At 41.1% G+C, this 18268-nt stretch overlaps 1 protein-coding gene across 4 annotated transcripts in view; it reads right to left on the reverse strand.

The window, feature by feature from the left end:
• FYN (FYN proto-oncogene, Src family tyrosine kinase) overlaps positions 1–18268 on the reverse strand; it is a 138053-nt gene that overhangs the window by 57867 nt on the left and 61918 nt on the right. The gene's annotated exons all lie outside the window — the stretch shown is intronic.

Genomic DNA, 18268 nt, shown 5'->3' on the forward strand with positions numbered 1-18268 from the left:
CAGCAGGTCAAGGGAGGTGATACTGTCCTTTTACTCTGCTCTTGTGGAATCCCATCAGGAGCTCTGCATACAGCTCTGGGATCCCCAGTACCAGACCTTGGACTTGTTGGAACAGGTCCAAAGGAGAGCCATGAAAATGATTAGAGGGATGGTACACATCTCCTGTGTAGACAGGCTGACAGAGTTAGGGTTGTTCAGCATGGAGAAGAGTCCAGGAAGACTTCAGAACAGTCTTAAAGGAAGCTTACAAGAAACATGAAGAGAAACTCTTTACCAGAACCTGTAGTGACTTTTTTTAAAAATTCAGTTTTCAACTGAAAAAGGGTAGTTTTAAACTGGATATGGGAAGAAATGTCTTACAATAAGGGTGGTGAGACACTGGAACAGACTGCCTAGAGAAGTTGCAGGTGTCCTCTTGCTGGAAATGTTTGATGTCAGGTTGGATGGCAGTTTGAGTAACATGGTTTAGTGGCAGGTATCCCTGTCCAGGGCAAGAGTGTTGGAGAAGATGAACTTTAAAAGTTCTTCCAATGCAAACAATTCTGACTGGTGATTCTGTTACTGAACTGGATTCTCACCTCTGTGATTCCTATCACAAAACACAGCTGGTGCAGTTCATGCAGCTGGGATTTAATTATGCTGTAGGAGAACATGTGGAATATGGGTACAAACCCATATCACTGTAGGCAGAGATAAAGGAAGAACGTACACTCCAGGATAAAGGCACATGAAGAAGAGGGAATTAAGATACCCACATGGTTCTGTCTAAATGCACAGATGATACAAAACAAAAAAGCAAGAACCAAATGCACTCATACCTTTATACTGCCATTTGTATGAAGAGTCAGTCTATTATTTCTTCTACATTGTAAAGCCATGCTTGTTAGGACAATCACAGCAGTGGTTATGTAGTTCACACTCGCTATCTTTTCAGAGTATCAAGATCCAATCATCTGCAGTCTTCCAATACTTCCCTCTAAACATGCTCCTCTGACTCCAGTTTTCAGTGACAGCAGATTATTGTTTGTCTACTGCAGGCTGTTACAATATTTTTACAACAGGAAATGTGTGCTCCATACGTAAGAAGACTACATACTTACAAGAAATAATGCAGGAAAGTGATCTAATTTCTCTTCTGCTTCCTTCCTTCTGCAGTGTGCTGCATTGAGATGTTTGTTCCAATACACAGATACCAGTTCAAGGCCAAGTTTTTATTTACCCTGATTGTACAAAACAAGCCAGCATTTAAACTGCAACTCAAACACCTCAAGCTGCTGTGCTCCATTCACATTCTTCTAAGTGATTTAGGTAAGTGGGCTTAAAATTTCACTTTTCAAGGTTACTGAGCCTGTCTTATCCACGACCAGATATTTGTATGTCGGTGCTACAGATTTAAAACTCCTGTGAATAAAGAACACTTTCCAAAGTTGCAAACAGCAGAAACAACAGGAAACGTCAATTTGAAGTGAACATCAGTATTGCAGACTGTAAGAAAATGTCCATTGTGCTGCATTTAGGGAAAAGAACACAACATCTTCAGTAAGCACTGCACCTACCCATGGATGTTACTCAGCTACTACTGCTGAACAAAGACATCTGAATAACTGCTATACTTCACTTCTCTGCTTTTGGAAAACCAGTTTTTAGGAGGAAGTCTGAGGCAGTCGTTTAAGAGAAAACTTAGAAGCATTCTCCTGTTTATTACAGGGACTGACAATACATGTATATAATAAATTATGAGTTGCCACATGCTACTGCCTCCAGTCTGCAAGCTAAAAGCTGGCAAGAGACTCTGTACTGCTACAGGGCCAAATCTGCATCAGGCAAGTTGTTGAATTTGGTAAGTTATGAACAGCAGCAAATTCACAAGCTGACCGGTCAGTGCTGACTGCCTAATGCCTAAGTTCTCGGAAGGGGATAAACAGATGGGTCAGGAAAGGACAGAACTCTGACTTGTATTGCATAGCTGTAGAAATAACATCTGAATTCATTTGTTCTCTATCTCTCATGCTGAAAACCATCAGACCATTAAAACTCAAAACTATCCTGCATTTTTTTGTGAGCTAACAGGACAAACTCTTTCATATTTACATGTTAGAGAGGTATTTAAAACACAAATGAAATCAAGGGGTACTTCCAAAAGTTATGTTTGTTTTGTATATGATGTCAGTAGTGTATTCTTCTGGCGAGGCAATACTGTCTCTGAAATGCAAGAGATTTCCCTACAGCTGGGCTGGAGCCTCTGCTTTTTGTTTGCATTTGGGCACTTAACCATCTTCCCCGAAGATGAAGCATGAATAATGAGGCTCCATGTTTCCTTTAGTATACATATACTTTTTCAGATGCCAGGAGCATAAATATAAGCAAAAAGAAAAGAGTCCCAACCTTGTCAGCTTCCCAGAACTATATTTTGTATGCTGGTGCTTTTGTTTTCTTGCAAGTTCAGCACTGCTTTGATGGCAGCACCCTGGATTCCCCCTGCCCCCAACAAGTGATACATATTAGTACATCTGTTTTCTCTGTAAAGTCTTTCTGCATTCTTTGCAGGGCACAGGAAGGATGTGGGCTCCTTTTCACATTCAAATGAGGCAAATTAGCCTTTGCCTGGTTCCTTCAGTATAATGCTTATTTTACATTTAAGCGTGAGAAAAAGGGAGGAAATAAATCCCAATATGTTAGGTGGGTTACATGTTCCACTTTGGTGCAAGCCTCACTGAGCCTTGTTTTGGGAACTGCTTTCCACAGGACATGATTTCAGTATTATAGTTTGATTAGTTCAATAGTGTAATTATGTAAAATGACCAAATAGTCTGCACAAAGGAATAGCTGCCACAGATACATTAAACACAAGAAAAAGCTGAAAATGCTAACCTGAATCAGCAAGGTTCAGGCAATCCAGGGCTGGCCAGCTTGAAAGAAGCACTGCAGGAGAAAATCTGAGTGTTCCAGTGGAACTAAGTTGAACACAGTCCAGCAATGCTCCCTTATGGCATGGTAAAGGTAGCCATCAGCTTCCTGGTTTGCATCAGAAAAAGCACTTCCAGCAGGTTGAGAAATAAGATCCTTCCCCTGTATTCAGCACTGGTAAGACGACTGGAGTGCTGGATTCAATTTGGGGTTCCCTGAAAATTTGGGGCTCCCTTGTACAGAAGAGATTTGAACTTATTTGAGCAGATCCAGTAAAAGGGCCACAAAGATGGTTATGATTTTAGACCATCTGTCCTATAAGGAAAGGCTGAGAGAGCTGGGACTCTTCAGCCTGGAGAAGAGGAGGCTTTTATTAATGTGAATAAATACCTAATGGAAGGCAATAAATGAGACAAGGCAAGACCTTGCAGTGGTTTCCAGTAACTGGTGATGGACACAAATTAAAGTACAGGAAATGCTGTTTAAACATGAAAAAAAAACCTCTCGTACTGTGAGGGTGCTGAACACTGGCACAGGTTGCCCAGAGAGGCTGTGGAGTCTCCACAGTCTCCACAGCTGGAGATATCCAAACCCCACCTGGATATGACTCTGAGACACCAACTTTCATTTGCTCTTGTTTGAGCAGAGGGCTGGAGTAGATGATTTCCAGACGCCCTTTCTAACTGCAGCAGTTTGTGATTCTGCCAGGTCATGTGAAGACCTGCTGCACTTGCAAAAATCCCCCTCTCACTCCTTTTACAAGATAGAGACAAATGCAGTGATTCAGTAAGGCAACAAAAGCATAGTATACATTTTGCAGGGAAAAGGTGTGGTTCAGAGTCCCTCTTTTTTATGTTCTGTGCTCAAATCCAAGTGGTAAAGCTGAGAGATGGGACGCAAGGGAAAACAAAACAACTGCTTGGTAAACTGTGCTTTACCCCAGACAGCACTAGGTGGAAATTCAGTGCATACTCTTCGCACTATAGCAACTTCTTGCACAGTTAATGCACCCTATGCACACCCCACATACAGAGAACAGAGAATGAAGTAGTCAGGTGCTGTAAATTTACACTCAGCTTAACTGACAGAAATCTCCTCAGGCAAGAAGTCCTTAGCTCTGTTGACAGTCGTGTGCCAGGTTTGACAGGTTTTACTGAGAGACCTGGAAGAAGCTTTGACACACCTGCATACGCCTGAAGTGCTTTATCTCTCTCGGTTGCCATCCTCATCCACAGTTCTGGAACGCACCAATCTCGCAGCAAGCAATGGGCTGTCTCCTTGGTCCAGAGGCTTGCAACAGCCATGTCCCAAGTCCCTGCTTTGCTCACAGACTACCCCTTGAAATAAGCTACTTGCTGTTGTTCTTGGTTTTCCCCCTGTTCTGAGTCACGTACAATGTACTCTCCCCTCAGCCTGTGTGAGCAGAGCCCTGCCATTGTCTTCCACCCTCTCTGTGAGAGCCCTGAAGCCTCCTCTGACATGGAGCAGCAAGAGTTCCGACACCCTCAGAGCTGGACACTGTTTTTTCAGTGTGTGGCTGCACAAAGAACACAACCAGCTACTGTTCTCACACACCTCTCTCTCTCTGCTCCAAAGCCAAAGCCATCCAAACAGATCAGTCTTGCAGCACCACTGTGTGTCAGACTGAACTCCCCTTCACCTTCCATCTCCCTCCTTAAAACACAAAGCTCCAACTTAGAGACCTAGAGTAAAAGATAATCCAATCTAGACTTAGATCCAGACTTCCCCCAAAGCCTGAGCAGTGTCAGGCTCTAGCTACCCTCAAGCAGTAGGAGCAAAAGAACTGCTCAATTGGACACTAATGCCTTTAACACTGGTTTATTTAAAAGTATTGCAGCAAAGAGGTAAGTGGAGAGCCCTGAATAATTCAGAAAGATCTCAAAAACAGTGCAAATGAAAATATAATTTAGGCATCCTAGGAACAGTCAGTTTCTGTCTACTGAGGCATCCATAGCACTTTTAATCCATAATTCCCATTTTAGCCTGTTAAAATAATGTGATTTATTATTCCTGTCACATGTCCTTTCTGAAGATGCTGGGAGGGTGTGGGAGAGGTAAGAGAGAAAATTAGTTATCAGTCACCACTTGCCAAGAGTAGATTAAGCACTCAAAAGTTATACATTCTTGTATCAATTACTCAAGAAAGCTTGTATTTTTTTCTTCCTGTCCTGCAGCCCTTGTTCCCACTGTTCTCAGTCACCACTTGCCTGCAGAGGACAAGTAGCAAACAATTCTGGATTTTACCACCTTTCATAATGAGAATTCATTTGGACTCTCTTTCCCAGACCTCAGAACATGCCTGATTCCTGGGAGCAGAACAGAGAACAAGAATGAGTTAATCTTTAGCAACGTGATAAAAATCACTCTCTCACACAGACAACTGGAGAGGGATTTCAACAGAGCTGTTGTGCCAAGCACCTGATAGCAAAACCTGAAACTGTTGCCAACCCACACCTTCCTGCTCACAGACACAGCTCACTTAGTGTCTCCCCAGCACTCCCACTTCTCTTCTAAAATCTAAGTCACCACTGAGCCAAACCTCTCACCAAAACAAGAGGCTACTCTTTCTGTAACAAAGACACAAGCATGGCTGCATAACAGGTGGGGTCACCTCATCTCTCTTTCTATTTTTTTTTTTAATAATTGAAAAAATAGTTGTGAAAAGCACATTAAACAATCAGATTGGAGAGATGGCATAGGAGGACAGGACACAGGGGCATTTCATGGCTTTTCTGCAATCTAAGAAGCCACCAACGAGCAGGCAGGTGAGCTGAGCGGCTGGGAAGGGAGGGGACGAGGGGGCAGCAGGAGATGTGGAAAGGGGCTACCAGCAGCTTGCTCTCCCAAAGCCAGAGTGCCAGCTGGCAGCTACATGTTGCTGGTTGCGTGTGGGCTGTGAGTATAACAGAGGAGATGGGCCTTCAGGGGAGGAGCTGTCTGATAAATCATTAATGAATGAAAATATGAAGTAATCAGTCTGCCTGGGAGGCAGAATCATCTAATGATGAGGATGATGGACTAGGAAGCAGGAGATGAGGTTCCTATCTCACCCACAAGACCGCTGGCACATGAGCTCCTTTTGCTGTGAGTAAGAAGATACAGCCACTTCCTTACACTGAAGGGCTTCTCTCTTAAAATTAACACAGAAACCCCATGATCTAGGTGATAATAATATTTACAGCATCCTTTGTGGGAACTACACCTCTCTTTTGTTGCAGGCAGTGCACGAAGAACCAATATTCCTTCTCAGAGATATCTTCACTAAACCAGATTTTTTTCAAAGCAATAACAAAACCTAGTACGACCTTTCAGCAGCACCAGTGGCATTTAATTTTAAATCGATTAACTACACACACAGTACTAATTACCCATGGGTGGGGTTTTTTCTTTTTAGCAATCAGACTACTGGCTGGAAATGTAATGGTATGTCTCTGTGTGAACAGGGACACTCTGCTTTGTCTGTGCTCTCTGAAACGAAGAGGAATACACTTGAGAAATGATGTTTAAAGGGGCATTTGTGTTTATGGGGATAGCTGCAGGGGCACCAGACACATGCAGTCAGAAAGTGATGAGGTTGATAGGGGAAGGGGCAGGAGGTTAGCACAGTCTCCTTTGCACAAAGACCTAGCAGAACGTGTCTGTCATGCTGCACAAAATCAATACAGCCCTTGCTGACACAGAAATTGTCAGGTTTGTACAGTTCTCAGGCTTATTTGGAAAGATGCTCACAAAGGTGATTCTTGATTTTTATGAAATCTTTAACTGCTCTCTTTCCTGTGTCTTAAGATCCCTGAACATTCAAAGGTATTGTTTTAAAATAGTGTTATTCTAAAATAAACACCAAAGACACACGTGGCACAAATTGAAACCATCTAATGCTGGCACATTTGAGGGATAAGAGGTGCAAGGGCTTTATTGGCCAATGTACTTAAAAAATGATTTTCCAGAGTGAATGATGCATAGACTGCAGCAGAAACCATAAATAGAAGGCACATATGGCCATGACAGAGACTGTGTTTATAGAAACTCAAACAAGCACCTGAGGAGATCTGTGGTTTTTAGCTACATACCTATTTGTGGCACTGAAGTCCAGTTAATTACTCTGCCGAACATCGCTGAGCCACAACAAGTTTATTACAGTTTATGGAAGAACCTGCTCAGGCAATTTTACAAGGAAATTGCCTGTGCCTAATCTAATTGCTAAGAAGTAGCTAAAATTACATTAGTCCTGGAAAGAATAAGAAAGAAACAGGAAGCTCCAAAAGGTTCAAGAAGCATCACAAGGCTGTTCCTGTAAATCACAGCATTGCAGATTTGAGGATGAGATCCCTGGAGAGGCTCCCAGTCACAGTCAGACACTGTTTTTCAATCAGAACAAACATAACACAGGTGAGATGACTTAGAGCACATAAAAGTATGATTTCTCACATACTTATTCCTTCTTCTGGTTACTGAATACATTTACATAATAAGTGGGGTTTGGAAATTACCCACTGATGAGATAATACAGATTTGAATGATCAGCAGTGTCAGTTTCTTCTACTTGCAAGCTTTAACAGTCCTTGCAAAAGATTTAACTGGGCTCCATTGAAGAATCCTATTTCTCAAGATTTTGTTTAATCATAAGATAAGCAACACCTATAAAATTTAACAAATGGATTAGGATGGCTTAGATATTTCCAGACTCTTGCAGAGTACTAGCATGCAATATCAGAAGGAATTATTTATGTAAATTAAAGTTTAATTGGAGGATGCTGGACTTGTCAAGCAAGCTACAGTCAAGCTTGTTAACACAGTAAATGTGTCATTACCTGCCACATAATCACAGAAATACCTCTGGAGAGTCACTTACTAGTTTATGTCTTGCCAAACTAACCAAGAACAGATTTCTGACAGCACCAACAGCTACTTTGACATTTTGCATGAGCCGCCATGATTTCAACTGGCATACAGCCTGTTGTTTTGCTCAAGTGTTCTGGGTTAAAAAAAAAAGAAAAAAAAAAGAAAAAGATTTTTAAAAATCAGCTCCCTTCACACTCCCCCACTCCACTGACACAGAGGGTCCTAGAGCAGACAACCTTGACTCAAACCAGTTAAATACAAGAAAGGGCAAGTTGTGAGCAGATAAAGTATGCTCCAAGGGCATTTCTCTCAGACTTTCACAGTTTTCTGGTACTTCAACCATCCCTGACTTGCAGAGCATATTAAATTTGTTGCTCTCACTGTCCACTATCATTAGAGAACTGTCCATCAAAAACCAGATTTCTATGAGAGCTGGTTAAAAACCTGAAGAAAATATATAACTAATTGCCAGCTGTGCCTAGGGTGTCTTCTTCCTCCATCCTGAAACAGGAAAATGGTTTTATATTTTTTATTGTGCTTTTACCTGCTTTGTTTGTTTGTTTGTTTGTTTTTCTTGTGTTAAATAGTTAAGGAGAGTTCTTGTCTGGGTGACAAGTAAAAGCATCTCCAATCCAGTGGAGCCTAAAGCCACACCATAAAGCTCCAGGAATTTATCCCAGACATAAGAGAGTCAAAAGAGCGTAGCAAGCCATTGACTACATTCATGAGTAGCTTCAATAAAAGGAGAAATATTCTGGGAAAAAAAAAAAAACCCAGAGAATTTCTGATTACAGTGGTAGCAGAACAGTGTTGGTAACTTGACACAAAAATTCTCCACCCAGCAGCACTCTTACAGTGCCTACTGAAGCAGGATGGTGGCCTGGAATGGTACTGAACTCTCATAGTATTGAGCCAGAGTTTTCTTAGAGAAGAAGAGGTGGTTAAAAGTGACAGCTTAGGAATTTTTTATTTCTTTAATCAGAAGCACAACCAGGCAAATATTTAATACAGCAATAGAAACTATTGATGTTAACAGAAATACTTCATACAGCATTTAGAAGACTCATGCAATACAAATGACTTTCAGTGCTGTCTCAAACACATGCCTCAAAACAAACCCCATCATTTTCTTTGAATTCTGGAAACTTAGAAGTGCTTTTAAAAGGGGTCTTGCAACACCAGAGTAACAGGTCTGTCTCCCACAAAATTTAAAATTCAGGTCTCATATACATTCATCCAAATCACACATGCAGAAAAGTATGGATAAAAGCAGATGCAAGTTAGGGGACTTAAACTGGATAGTAAAGCAAACTCACAAAACCAATATGAACGTGAGCTCTTCCCAAAGACCACTGGCTGTGCACAGCAAGCAGATCCAGTGCTTCCTCTGTCTGCCTGGAAACAGAGCTCCCTCCTCAGAGCTCTTCCCAACATCCATCCACCTTCTGAATTGTTTTCAAGCTGGGCTGCTTTTTGCCTGCTATGTAATACAGAGTCCCTTTGCACACTGCTGCAAGAGATGTTAGATGAAGGGTGAAATACCTTTTGCTGAGCATAGTCCACATGAAACTGCTCAGAGCACAGCAGGAGCTGCAGTTCTGTGCAAGATTTGCTGCTGTTGATAGTAGCCAATGACATATTCCACACACACGACTGGACAAGTAACTGTGTCTGGATAACACCTACACCACATGTACAGCGTGACACACACATGGAAGGCACATGCTGCACTAACACAGAAATGGTGAACACATTAGTACCAACACGTAAGAATTCTGTTTTACACTAGAAATGTAGCTTGTGTCTTCAGCATGCTCTTATTTCCTTGGGGTGAGCGAACGGCTGTTGCAAACAGCCTTGTAGTTCAACACAGGCTTTCCTTCTGCTTTGTCAGCTTTGATTAGTGCTCTCTTTCTCTGTCATCTGAAAAACTTGGCCTATAAACAGTCTAATCTAAAAAAAGAAAATGAAGACATATACTGTAGTTTACAACTGTGCCTGATAATCCCCCAACACTATCTAATGACATACAGGAAAGCCAGTGGTTAAACTCAAACTCAAACTAAGTAATTACAGTCAGTTAGAGGGCAAAACTTAAGAGAAAAAACATTGAAAAAAACAAATTGAATGATCTTGGGCTTCTACAAAGGCATTTAGCAGATACCAAAATGGTCATAATGGGTATCTTAAAAATAGGACAGTGGATATTGCATTGTCTTCCCTGCCAAAAAAGATGTCCCTTCACTTGTATACAAATTTGTTTCCCTGTGTTTTGACACATTTGGCATAATGACCATGGTAGAAAACAATGAGAAGTCTACAGCATCTATCAGCTGTCATTCTCTGCTTTCTATATGTCTAAGCATGTATTTTGAGATACTGTGCTCTATAGATAGAGCAGAATTTCCTGTAACAGATCTTTCATCAGCCTCTGTCTGACAAGAATAAAGACATGTAGTGGCCTAAATGTTTCTCATCAAAGGATGTAAATGTAAGGAAATAGGGGAAAAGGGGATTATGTTTGATAGTAAATGGCATGCAGAGAGAAATTAATTCCCTAATATTGAGGAATTAGCAGAGAAGGAAAAAATGGACAAAAACTCTTAAGTGTCACGCACAAGCAACAAATATAATGGAAAATGAGGACTTCCCCAGAATGATGATTCTGTCCAATTACAGCTAACCAGACTCGGCACCCCTCAGTAACAGATGCCGGTGACTGATGCAATCACTAGCTTAAAGCATACCGTACTTCAATTTGGTGTAAGTTTCCACTGAAGAAAAAGACAAACTTTTAACTTTTGATAGGCAGCAAAAGAGGACAAGATATGACCCAAATTCCTGTTTCCATACTGTACAACTGAAGTTTCGCTCACATAGAGTCTTCTTTCTATGTAGCATCTTAACTGCATGAATGGGAACGTCTGTTAACCAGGGATCAAAGTAGTTAACATTTCAGATCCTATTTAACGTCTATGTCTATTTTTAACTAATAATTTCACAAAGAATCTAAAATGTCTTGTGCTATTTTTATCCTTCTGTCTGTAAAGTCACTACCTTTAGTTATCATAATTTTGCATAAAACAAAATATAAGGTAAGAAATGCAGTTTGATAAAATAACAGCACAAAACATAAGTCAGTAAATCAATGCTATCTGAAATCATAGAATCACAGAATCCCACAGAATCAATTACGTTGGAGAAGACCTCTTGAGATCGTTGAGTCCAACCTATGACCAAGCACCACCATGTCAACCAGACCATGCCACTAAGTGCCACATCCAGTCTTTCCTTAAACACCACCAGGGACTGTGACTCCAGCCCATTCCAAAGCTCAATCACCCTTTCTGTGAAGAAATTCTTCCTAATGTCCAACCTAAAGCTCTCTTGGTGCAGCTTAAGGTTGTGTCCTCTCATCCTATGGCTTGTTGCCTGGAAGAAGAGGCCAACCCCCACCCGGCTATAGCCTCCTGTCAGGTGGTTTCAGAGAGTGATAAGGTTCCCTCTGAGCCTCTTTTTCTCAAGGCTGAACAACCTCAGCTCCCTCAGCTGCCCCTCATATCACAGGTGTTCCACACCTTCTTGTCACTATCATCAACTCTACACAGTCTGACAACTCCCTAATACACAAAGTCTCCTCGCCTTTCCTGTCCCTTCTGAAGAGCTTGTAGCCATCCATTGCAGCACTCCAGTCATGCAGGCCATCCCACCACGTTTCCATGATGGCAGCTATGTCACAGCTTTCCTGGAAGATTGTTACAGGATTCAACACCACCTTGTAAAATTAGCAAGACTAGTGCTCAGCACTCAGCACAGCATTCAAAACCCTAGCAGAATGAGGTAGTAGATTTTGTATTTTTCACTACTACTGCTGCATGACACGATCAAGGAGGCACACAATATTCAAGGCTTTTCAAGCTTTTTCCAGAGGGAAAATCTCAAAGCAGACTTCTCCCTGTCTTGTAATACTAAATGGGCTGGACAGGAATGACATTTACACAGTTGAATCTTTTATTATTTTCTCTTCTTAAAACAATAGCAGCAATATGACTTTCTATATTAGGTAGACTCCTATAGGTGGGTGCTGAACAGGTATAAAGGTCACCAGGACAAAATACTATTTATGAGAAGGTTGTATAAACCTCTATTAGCTCTGAAGTTTTCAGAGCTAACAAGAACACAAACTTTGAATTTAAGCTCACTGGTTATTTTCTAAAAATCACCACCAATGAGTTGCCTGATAATATGTCTTGGGAAGACCTGACTATTCCAGACCAGTGGAGGTTGCAGAGGACCCCGTGGAGCACAGGAATGCTGTTGCCCATTGCTAGCAGGGCAGCTGCAGAATGATGTGGAGCACTCCCTCACAGAGCTTTCCACCACAGCTAATGGAGTGTGACACCTCAAGCAGTAATGTCCCCCATCACTGAGCACAGGCCTTAAGGATCCACCCATCTTAATTTTTATTTCGGAATGGGTATTGTGATACAGCATTGCAGGCATTCTCAAGACATGCATTAATGCATCATCTTTACACTAGTTTCTGTTCTTGATTTTTCTGGATTGCATACAAAGCTTTATTTTATCTTTGAGCTTAGCAGAATGATAATATAAATAACTCAATGTCCAAAAATATTCAGCTTTGGTAATCTGCAATGAGATCTCTCCTCCTCTTCATGATCCTTTATATGCAGTTTCATTACGTTTCTGTCAGATGAGCATTTAAACAAGAGGCAGGTGTAATGAGAGATGAAGAACTAGAGCAGTGTGCTTATGCTATGAGATGAAAGCAGACTCACTTGTATCTGGTGATCCATGCCAAACTCTTATTGAAGAGATCACTTGCCTATATGCAATATATTTAGTGCCCAACACAAAGCTTCACAAATAGCACTGAGAAGTCTACTAAGCAAATCCCATAATAATTAAATCCTGACACCACAGCATCCTGTATCACACACACATGCATTCTGTCCTCCACTTAAGTTTTAGCAACCTCCACTGAACCTGGCTGATAAAATAGTCTCCCAAATGACTGTAACTCTAAAATCTATTAAATCCATGAAGTATTGATGAGGCAGAATTAATGTTGAGAAAATTACTTTAACCATCTCCCTCCTCCTGTATTTCATAAAAGAAATATAGAAGGAAAGCAGTGCTGTGGCTGGGACTGCAAAATTACAGCACACTTAGGTCAGGAAAATCTACATCTGCCCACACGCCTTATACTCTACCTATAGATCTATTTGTCATTACAACACTTATTCCTTTAGTAAGAATAATATCCACAGAAATGGCCTTATCTGATGCCCAGAGATCATGTTCTCCTTTCTTTTTAATCCCAGATATGATCTGTGTCTTGCACACAGCATTATGTAGGCTCTCTCTACAGTGTTCCTCACTCCCTGCGCTGCAGGGCTCATTAGCTGTGGGTTGAGAGCATTACCTACTAAGACCCTGCTGCTGCCTGATTATAAACTTGGCATAAACAGACCCAAGTTTGGCAATATTTTCCATGCTGGGTGTCTGCTGGTAGGCTTTTTTTTCCCCTTGCTTTGTTGCTGTTTTGGATTTTTGGCATGACGTCAGCCAAAATTTTTCAAGCTAATTCTGAATAAAGGCATGGGAAACTGGAGTGATTTATTCATGTGAAAAGCTTCTGGTCGCTCCTTGAACAGCTCAAGAGGTTTTGTGATTTGGACCATAAACTTGCAAGGTGTCAAGGCAAAATCTTTGTGTTTTGATCTGTGCAGAAAACTCCCAAACATGACTAAATTACTAACCTCTGAAAAAAGAAACCTTAATTTGCATGAGCCCACTAAGGAGGTGATGCTTCCTAGCAACCAAATTCTGTGGAGATCCCACCTACAATGCTCCAGGATTCCACAACCAGTTGGGTGACACCTGCCTGCTTGCAGCTGCAGTTCCGCTGTAAGTGATCAGAGCTGGGCATGAGACCAGCTGCAAGGCTGTTCCATAGCTAATTCCATACCTCCTGAAAGGTGGGATGGCCCTGTATCACCTGCGTGTTTATATCCAGTTCTCTGCAGGGGAGGAAGGGGAACATAAGGTGTGAAACATGCCCGTGTGATGGAACAAGAGCTTTTGTATCAACTGCACCAATGCACATACAGAAAAGAGCAACACCCATGTAACACTCCCTAAAGCAACATCTGAATTTTCAAAATGTAATGTTCTTCTTTTAAAAGAGCAACTGGAAGTCTTATTATCTAGAATAAAAAAAAAAACAAAAAAAAAAAAAAAACAAAAAAAACCACAACCAATTTAGCACTTGCTAAACCCTATAATGGATACTCAAGCTGCTGTAACATCATGACCCATCTTTGCCATTGAGCCAGCCAAGAGAGCTGGGAAATACAGCTGGCTGAAGTGCTCTGTCCCATCTGTTGTTTTAATAGTCCTTCCCATTTCTTCTCCAGTGGCTACAGAGGGACAGACATCCACACAGATGGCCCACAGATCAACTCTCTTTTGCTGAGTAATTCCAACAATTGGATCACCTCAAACTTTGTGGGATGGTGGGGGGGGGAAGAAGGGACAAAAAGCTATATTAAATTAATTACCAGTGAAATGTAGTAAAATTACAGAGTCTGAGACACAAACATCTCTACTGCAGGAGACTGGAACATAACCTGGCTGTGTAGGGTTATCTGATTTAATAAAGTGAACACAAGTATAACAATGCTTCACAGAGAGTAGACTATATCCAATCTGGTTGGAACTGGACACATGCAGGGCAGGGGACAAACCACATTACTCAGGAATCTTATGGACCAGATTTAACATTTACTACACCCAGCAGCATCAACATTCACATCTTCTGAATGGATTAGACTGGAAGAAAAGAAACAGACTAAAACTGAAGGAATTACAAGCATAGCATAGCAAATCTTGGTAAGCCTCAAATACATCAAAATGTTCAAGCTTTTCCCACACTTTCCTTCCTAAGGAGAAAGATAATCTTCATCCCAAAGGAGGAGATATTGAAGATAAGCAAGAGAAATACACTACTGAGGCACATCAGTGCCCAAATGAATGACTTCAGCAAACTAAAAGCTGCTAGAAATAGGACCAAAATGCACCAGGTCAGCCCTAATTACAGAGAACAGCTAATGACTCAGGCAGATCCTCTTGTGGGTATGGTAGAATACAGGTAATGAAGCAAAAGTCACAGCAGCTTATTTTTGTAGTGAGAGCATAGATAATACATAGTTGCTCTATAACACTTTCTGTCAGAAACCTGACAGGTGTGAAGAATTATCAAGAAAAATTCAATAGCATTTTTGGTACACATCAGGGATATAAATAATTGTACCATACAAATTGGACGCTCAGGAATGTGCAGGGCATCACAGTCTTTCTAAAGGCAAACAAATTTGCTATCTATAAAGATGCTGGTTTTATATAATTTCTTAAAATCAAAGCAGCCATAACCTGCTAACTTTTTGGTTTTTTTTTTTAATAAAGAGAGAAGAAAAACCTGACTCTTCTAATAGGGGAGGAAAAAACCCCAAAATAGCAGATGAGTGTATTAGTAGAAATCCAAATTTCCAAATTTTCCTTGATATATCTGAGCTACTGATATAATAACTGTATCTATTGTTTAAGATGTGTAGTTGCTTCTAGTCTACAGAGAAGTGTGCAAATAGAAGCAAAGTATCTCAGATTTCAGCTGAAACATCAAAAAGCCCTCAACTTGGGAAGGTATCCCTGTCTAAATTTAGAGGGAAAAGAGCCATTGTCTCCCAGGATCTGAGATACACATTCAACATCAAGGCCTGTCATTGAAGCATTCACAGCTTTTCTGGGAAGAGGAAATCTATAGGAAATGGACGAATGCTCAGTTTCACTCCTGGGGCAGAAAGATGCAGGTCAGGTTTATGGTACAGCAGTCCCTCAAGTCACTTCACAGCTTTATCCTCCCCTGATCTTGACGGCTGTAACCAACTGCAGGGATGGAGACAGAGCCCCAGACTGTAGAGTGTAAGTCATGCTTAGAAATACAAAAAATGTTACAAAAGGCAAGAGTTTCAAGGGTAGTTTGGACTGGCAAAGAGCAGTGTGACTGAGAGAAAAAAATACAACAGAGATCACCCCAAGGTTTTCTGTCCTACATCAGTCAGGCTTCTTGTGACTCCTTGTGATGTGGAAGGGTGGCTGTTCTGTGACATGCCATGGTCAACACAAACCTACAGTGCCACACGAATATCTGCTCTGGCATCTACAAGGCTGCCTCACAGAAATCTCATCAAATGAAGGGTTTTCTCACACTGTCATCAGCTTAGCTGAGGGAGCTTTAAATTCAGCCAAGAATCCCCTCCCAGCATTCAAGTATACATCTCTAATCATCTCTTAAATCCATTATGAATTTTTGATCTAGAGGCTGCATGACCTTTTCTAGGACTTTGATACAAGATGAATAAATAACTGCTGAGCCTCTGAGCTATGTCAAGATAAATTCAAAACGTCCTCTTGATGTCCAGTACTTCTTGGAATCGGTAGGTTAGGGACAGAGGCTGGGAAGAACTGTTTCCTTGTCATTACATTTTCTACAATTATTTTTAAACTCTCTGGGAATTTGTAATGCTATAGGCAAACATACAGTGGGGTCAGAGATATTTCAGAGATCCTTACATATGAGAAAATCAAGGTCCCTGATCATTGTACCTCAAAATAAGATGCTGCAAACAGTTTGAAGTGGGAAGCGTGAAAAGAACAGCTGTGAAAACAAACAAATTTTGCACTGTTTATGCATTTTAATGGCTGCAGGAAAACAAATTTTAGAGCAAAATCCTGGAGTACAAACCCAGCTCCAGACTGACTTGAAAAAATTCCAGGATGTTTACAACCCAGCAGTGAGAAGTGCCTCTTTTCATTGACTCACATCACTATAAGCAGGTGAGGAAAGCTGGCAGTTTTCAGGTACATCGGTTTGTCAGCTAATCCTTTTCCATATTTCAAAATTCAATCAAGTCAAGAAGCCATGCTCTTAAAGTCTGAACTTCAACTACAGGTTGAGAAACATTGCCCAAGTAGAACCTCTGTGAACCATATTGTGGTTTGCTTTTTTCCCCACTAGCAAGTTTACTGCATCTGCATGACACTACATTTCCAAGGAGCCACATGAAGCAAAAACAAGGTTTTGAGGTATTCTTCAAGATTCTCCTCTCACAGGCAGAGAAGATGCAGAGTTCACACTGACGGACAGCGAACAACAGCAAGAAGCAAGAAGAAAGCACTTTTTTCCCTCTGAGGATGGTCAGACATAACAAATGCCCAGAAGAGCTATAAAGTTTCCAGATGGTTGAATTTTGAAAATCAAGGCCCTCAGCAACCTGACCTAACAGGACATGTTTCAAGTGGGAGTTTGGACAAGACAACAGTTTGTACAATTTTCTTGGCAGTTTGGTGGCAGTTTTTTCCAACCAGGATTATTCCACGATTCTAAGAAGCATGCTTCTTCTATCACTTTCCCCTTGCTGCTCTTGAACTGTGCTCTCTTATTAAGGTCAGCTGTGGAGACCAGGCTGGCCTCAGCTGAAGCATCTTTGAACGGAAATTAGAATACAACCATCCAACTACCAGGTCTGCTGATAAACTTCTTTTTTTCTTGGTGTAACAAAGCATCACTCTTTCCAAATAGCTCTCCTCCTTCACCTGTGGACTCTGTCATACCTCACACAAAGTTCAGCCAATCTGTAAGGAAGAACACTGGACAACTTTTAGGATCAAGTATCAGTACTAAACCCAAAAAGGAAACTAGATATAGATCCTACCCTCTTTTGTAATAAAGTTATAAAGTTTTGTGGAAGTCACCACAAAATCTCATGGACTAATAAACTCATGCTCTGATCTGTGGCTCATCTGTGGCCCTACAACCAAATTCTAGCTAAAAAATTGTTTGTATTTCTCATAGGGCTATAGATGCAAATTTATAACACACACAAATGTCAGAAAAGCTGATCAGAAGAGAGAAAATAATTTAAAAGAATGAGCTTCAGTAGGGTTTACCCAGGTACAATTGGGCAGGACTTTTCATGTGTTTGGCCAGCTTCTTTGTGAATTTCTGGGCTTGACTATCCTGTATTTTCCTGTCTCTAAGAGTAAATGTTCTGCAGAAGGGAAAGTGATCTACATTTAAACATCTGCTAGCTAATCCAGATCTTTCTATATGATGTAACAACATCTGGTGGTTTTTTAATGGTAGAAAAGAACAAGTGTTCTCACAGAGCCAGTCTTTAATTTTCAGTTTTCTACCCTGCAGGCTATCTGACTTTTAAGTCTTCTGCCAGTGGAGAATTAAGCCAGTTTTCATCTGCAATCTGCACATTCTGCCTGAAGAAAAAGCACCAGCCCAATAGCCTGCTTGGCCAAGGGAAAGCAGGGACACAGTCTTCTGCTGACATGTTTCTTTTCCCAAGGGTGATTGATTGGTACTATCCAGAACTGTGTATATTGACAGTCTCCTAGAGGGAAA

Source organism: Anomalospiza imberbis, chromosome 3, assembly GCF_031753505.1.
Source record: "Anomalospiza imberbis isolate Cuckoo-Finch-1a 21T00152 chromosome 3, ASM3175350v1, whole genome shotgun sequence".
Lineage (NCBI taxonomy): Eukaryota > Metazoa > Chordata > Aves > Passeriformes > Viduidae > Anomalospiza > Anomalospiza imberbis.